Raw genomic sequence first — 6445 nt, 5'->3', positions numbered from 1 at the left:
AGCCATTCCTTTAAGTATTTAAGTATTAAAAGTTCTGAGACGCTATCCTGAGTGAAGGGCCTATATAAATGCAATGTTGTTGTAAAGCAAAATGGAGTTATAATATTAGCAATCTCTATGTGATTGAATTATAAACTCACACTCAGTGTTACCGACTTTGTGTTGTGTATGCAAGAGAACCTTAAACTGTGCAATTGAGTGAGAAGGAAATAGAAGGATATGGGAGAGAGTAAGGAGTTTTTATATTCCACTCATTTGGAATATAAACACCAGCATGGATTATTTGGGCTGAACAGTCTATTTACATGCTGTACAATCTATATAAATCTATTTAAGTGCGCTTTGATATAGAATTTCCTGATGTCACTTATTGCAAATTGCAGAAGTATTGCTTTTGTCACTTCCTGCATGATACTTCCTGCAGGAAATGCTGCTGATATCATTTTGCAAAGGAAGTGACATCAGAGGCACTTCCTGATCAGAACACATGCAGAATGTACAGGGCGCGATGTCAGTGACCTGATGACCCAGAAGTTAATCATTTGTTTGTGCCTCACTTATAGCGCAGACACTAAAACATTAGACCCAGCCAACCATGTTATAATGGGGTTTCCCTATATCTTGCCCAGAGGGCGATACTCAATGTTAGAGGAAGGAGCTATGAGCAATGATTAGGCAACGTCTAACACATCCCTCAAGACTCTTAATTCTTGAGAGAAGATGTCTCAGAGGGATCCTTATAGAGGTGTCTAACATTTTAAATGAGATTGAAAAAGTAAAACCAGATACATACTTCAGGATCCCGCAAGACAGTAGAACACGATTAGAACAAAATAGTTAATATGAGCATAAAAATTTGTTAGGTGAAAGAAGACCAAGGTCCATCTAGTTCACCTTCCACCATCCTGGTAGTCGCTCGACATGTCATGTACCAAACTATACAAGAACATAAGAAGCAATTGTTTGGAGTTTCAAAGGGCAATTTTACTCAGCTTTTTACTCAGTGAATAATTATTAAATGGAACAGATTACCATAAAGGGTGTTTGAGACTAGGACACAAGACTTATTTAAAAAAAAACAGTTTGATGCTGTGTCTAAGGTGTAAACCTTAGGCTGTCCAGCACCTTGGCACATCCTTCTGATGTGAAAGGCATTATATAAATTTGTACATGAGAGCAGATTGCCAGTATGTAAAGTATTTTACATACTTTACATAGAGGGTATTGGATACTTCTCTTTCAATTGAAAGACAGTAATCCAGTTGAGGAGTTAGAATCATATTATAAACTATAGACTGAAGCTCGATCATCTTCTGAACTCTGAAATGGGATTACTGTCTTAAATTCACTAAGGAAGTCTTTATAAGATATGTACATATTAGAGATAATACTTCTTGAACAATGCAGCTTCTTGCCTTTGCAGCGGGAAAGATGCAATAAAAAGATTGGTAATTTTCCCAGTCAGTATTTAATAGATCCAATGTTTACGGTTCTTCATGGGATTTTGCTGAAGGAGTCTAAGAGGAAATTTATGTACAAATTGTTCACAAATTGACTGCTGCATTTGCCCATAAAACAATCAATCACTGCATTTTACAGTATAGCCTGTGAAGTGATTTGAGGCGACTTACTAGCGACTCCTAAACTTATCGATAGAGGTCAAAAGTGTTGTTGCAATGTTCAAACAGTTTCTTCACACTTTGTCATTTTGTTAAATCTATAATATAAAAAAGTACTTTTCAAAATGATGTCTTTCAGCTTTATGTGCCAATGATAACAGTGCATAATAAATATCTGTTCACTAATACATGTCGGTCAATAAATGAATATTGATTGATTTGTTATGCACATTGTAAAATAATGACGATGTACCCCTCAAAAAGAAATGTTCCAGTTACGGATATTTTCAGGAGACTTAAGAAAATGTTGTTGTGTTTCTTGTGGTGGCTGTGTCATGCATTGTTTATTTAACATTGACAAAAGACAAAGAAAAAAATCAGATTCATTTTCATTTTATTCACACAGCAGAAGTAATCTTGAACGAGTCCTTGAAACAGCTGCCGCCATAAGGTAATCCTAAGCCTCTTAGGCCACGTGCACACTTTGGCAGAAGAAAATTTTCTTTTAGGTTGTTTATTATTTTGCTTTATGGTCTTCACCCCCTCCTCTCCAACCACACACACAAACATACAGACACATCGACACATGCACACACATACTGACACACAAGCACACACACAGATTCACACAAACACACACACAGATTGACACCCACACTTCATACACAGGCAAACATACAGATACATAGACACATGCAAATACACAGACCTACACGCAAACATAAACACCCACACACTATACCAGACTAGTCTGACCTGCTTGATACCAGTGTTGGGCTTTTTCTCATTTTAGCACATCGTGAGCTGGGAAGTATGAGGATTACAGTTTAATGACAGAAGTTACACACTTGACATGTGCCTACAGATGCCGCATTAGAACTTACAGGTAGTGCAATGCCATTTACGTCAAACACTTGATGTCAGTTTGATGAAATAAGCAGTTGCAAAGTACAACTCACCCCCTACTGTGCAACAAAGAAACAGTTCACTTCAAAAATAATCCCTCTGTACGCTGAACGCTGAACACCTGATTTGTTTCCATTTTTCACCTTTTATCTATTAGAACCTTTTATGCAATGTGTGTGACAATTCCAGCAGTGATTTATGCTCAGGTATGCTTTGTGAATAATTGTCTGTTGTATTATTCATGGAGTGTGTGTGCGTGGGGGTGGGGGTGGGGGGTGGAATGCATTTTGAGATGTGATTATTAGTTCTGCGAGCAAAGACTGACCATCCGTGGAGCAGCGATAAACCTCGCTTCAAAAATCAACACACTTCTGGTGACACAGATATGTAAGAAACATGGCATCCATCTTGACTGTAGAACTTTTGGGTGAAATCATTCTCTCAAAGTCAGAAATTGGGAATGGGTAGAATGTTGAATTCTTTGGAATTGAAGCACAGGTTTCAAGAATATATTATCCTGTAATTACATTTTTAACTCTTTGATAATAACAATGATAATAATAATCCTTACATGTGATAAAACATCTTTCATGTCAGGATTACACTTCAAAGCATCTGGAAAATCCACAATTAGAATATAACAACATAAAAATTTGCTATGAGAAAGAAGACCAAGGTCCATCTAGTCTAATTTCTATCATTCTGGTAGTTGCTCAACATGTCATGTCCCAAACTATATACTGTATCCCGAGATATTATTTTCTAGCAGAAATCTATATAATTTGTTATTGAAGCAAATTATATACTTACACTTTCTGCTTCCATTGTCTCCCTAAGGAGCTTGTTCCATAAATTTACCACTGGCTCACTGAAGTAGTGTTTCCGCAGATTTGTTCTGAATTTAACCCCCTTCAATCGCAGGCCGTGTCCTCTGATTCTACTATTCAGTACAAGAAAAACCAGCTTATCATGGTCTACATTATCTAGTCCCTTCAGAATCTTAAAGACTGTAATCATATCACCCCTTAACCTTCTCTTCTCTAGCGTGAACATGCCCAGTTTACCTAATCGCTCCTTGGTATCCTCTCAATCGCTGCAATATTGTTTTTATACTGTGGTGACCAGAACTGCACACAGTATTCCAAATGCAGTCGCACCAGTAATTTATAAAGTGACAGGATTACCCGAAAATTTCAGCTCAATATTGCTCTTTTAATACAACTCAACATCTGGTTTGACATGTCGTGTGAATGACCATTTGCATTTTAAAATGTAATTTCGTGCTTATATCAGATAAATTTGTAATATTGGTCTGATATAATTCATTCACACCTTCCATACAGTAGTTTAATGATTCATTATAATCATCCTAATCAGCAATAACCCTTGCATTTAATGTATCGACTATGATGCTTAAAGTCTCAAAGTCCTTCAATAAGAATTTTGTAAACTGTAGGCCTCTGTATTTGTAGGCGAAAACAGTAAACAAATTGCACCCAGCAATGGGCCACAAACAGCCATGAAGTGCTGACTAATTGTAGCTGGAGGATTGTTGACCAGGACACAAGGAGAAACTCTGTTCTGTGTAATGAACAGATACTGTTCATTATGCCTGTTTCTGCTTATTATGTATTGAGAGAAGGCAAGTCAATTACATTGGAGTTGAAACACTGCTCTTTAGGAAAGGTTACCAATTCATCTCAGAAACAAATACCTCCCAATGTAAAGTGTGCTCTCTGCAGACAATCCCATGTATGTCATTCCAACCCATGCAATATGGTTTCTGACCTGAGGTTGCCTGGGGGCTGAGGTCTTCTGAGTTAGTGTAATGCACAGGGAATTCCCCAAAGAAAACACAGAAAGCAACCCTAAGGAGCTTTCCCCAGAATGAGGTGTAGCAAAATTAACCCTTTCCTGAGGAGGATCCAGAACTTTTGTTTTTGGTCAGCCGGATGTCTGACATTTGTGCAAACACATCATCATGTTTTGGATATTATGCTATCCAAACCAAACTGAAAGGTCTGTGGAAATTTTCCTGTGCCTGCAATGGAATGTGCATTTTTTCCCTGGAGGGATGTAACCTGCTTGCCTAATTCTGGAGAGCGCAAGCTTAAATAAGGCAAGCATTCGGGACCTCAAAGTATGTGTTGGTGTATTGCTGGTTTAACCAGATAAAACAACATAGCTTGCCATTGAGAGCACTGTTTGACAAGCTTTCCCACACTAGAATCACCATACTGTTTAGGATTTCGGCTTGCAGGGTTAAAAGGAGCTGAGTGGGATGAAAGAACACCTGATCCCAGTGACTGGTCAGTTCCTCTAAGCCCTGCTGATGAGCCAGGCTGGCTGTGGTGTTATCAGCAGCGCTCTGGAGTACTGCTGATAACAACACAAGAACTGGGATAGCGAGACCGCCAACGGGTTAGCTCAATTCCGACATTCCGTGTCATACACATCACCTTGGAGCCAGTTGAGCTCCAAAATAATGTTGGATAAATAACATCTCATTCCACGCCAGTAACATTAACACATTTCTGAGGAATTCTTAGTTAACTGTATTGTCTTCTAAACAAATTCTTCCATTTTTTGTAAACAAAATAAACCCAGGTAATACACATTGAAAGTTTGTAACACAGATACAAACTGACTTGTAAGAGAATGAAATGGAAGCTGAAGCTGAATTTGCCCCTTTCAAGCAGCTACCGTACGTACAAACATAAAACAATAATGGCACAAAGTCTTAAGCGCTTAAACAGTCATCTCAAGTTCTTTTTGAATCTGGCAAGTTATCTCAACCTATAAAACAGCCTGTCAGATAGATTTATAGATCAAATCTCGACAGATTAGCCAAACCAAAGTATAAATTATGCTTCCTGCTCTTAACAAATATCAGTTTTAAAAATATAAACATTTAATCAGTTGTCAAATGTCAAACAGGACTATTCATTTAGATAACTGCAGCACTGGTCGCTCCAGTAATCACAGAGAGCTGGAGTCCTGTCATTGTGTTAAAACAATGCAATGAATTGGAATGTAAAAAGTGACAGACCTTTAGGAACACAGATGTAATTTCACATGGTTTACTGAAGAATATGTCTAATAAACCACTCCTTAAAAGAAAAGTTAAAATCAATTCGGGTAGCAGTTTAAAAATTGACATTAGCATTTGAGGAGCTAGAAATAGATCTTCCTGTCAAAGGCAGAACTCCTCTCCTCTGTCTAGACTGTAGAGAGAGCAAAATTATCAGATTTTCATTTCCTCAATTTCACTCAACAGTGGTAAAAACGTGTGAGTATTGATTCATCTGCTGAAACAAAAAGCAGAAGGAGCTCTTCACCTCGCCATGGTCAAATGGGTTTGTGGTTGTCTAATTATTACCTATACAAGGAATATAAATCTTCAGTCAGTCATTGCGTAATTATATAAGAGACCAAATACATCATTACAAACCATGAGATTCATGTAACTGTCTTCTTCCCCTACAATGCTATCCTGAGTTCTCCCTAAGGCAGCACTGACCTGTCTCACAGCTTTCACGTTGCACCATTTGCATTCTAAAATGTAATTCGTGCTTAAATTAACTGGCATCTTATTGTCGTTATATACTTATAGATTTCTGCTCAGTCGCATGATTTGCAGACCAAGGTCACATCATGGCTGAGAAGCAAGATAAATAGGTTGGTTTAATAAAGATAGAGAGAAATCATCAAACACAATCTATATTGTAAAATCAGAGAAACCTGTTGTGCTTAACCTAGATTTTGTCGTGTATGAAGGAAGAAAAAATCATTCACAACGTGCCGATGGATTGAGATTGGTGTGCAGGCTCTGTACAGCTTTGCACATTTAATTTTAAAAATATTTTCCCCCACCAAAAATAACGGAGTTCAATAGAATTGTGTTTTGTTGCAACTTGTGC

General features: G+C 37.7%; 1 long non-coding RNA gene across 1 annotated transcript in view; it reads left to right on the top strand.

Annotated features, from left to right (window-relative positions):
- The window catches only part of LOC121848166, a 55093-nt gene extending 52594 nt beyond the window's left edge, over positions 1–2499 (top strand). The window contains exons 2-3 of the long non-coding RNA XR_006084894.1: positions 2026–2070; positions 2413–2499. This is a non-coding gene — a long non-coding RNA (uncharacterized LOC121848166). The remainder of the gene's footprint in view (positions 1–2025; positions 2071–2412) is intronic.
- The last annotated feature ends 3946 nt before the right edge of the window (positions 2500–6445 follow it).

Source organism: Callorhinchus milii, unplaced genomic scaffold (genome assembly GCF_018977255.1).
Source record: "Callorhinchus milii isolate IMCB2004 unplaced genomic scaffold, IMCB_Cmil_1.0 Scaffold2, whole genome shotgun sequence".
NCBI lineage: Eukaryota > Metazoa > Chordata > Chondrichthyes > Chimaeriformes > Callorhinchidae > Callorhinchus > Callorhinchus milii.
Note: the sequence above shows the minus strand (reverse complement) of the source record. Positions and strands in the feature narration are given on the sequence as shown.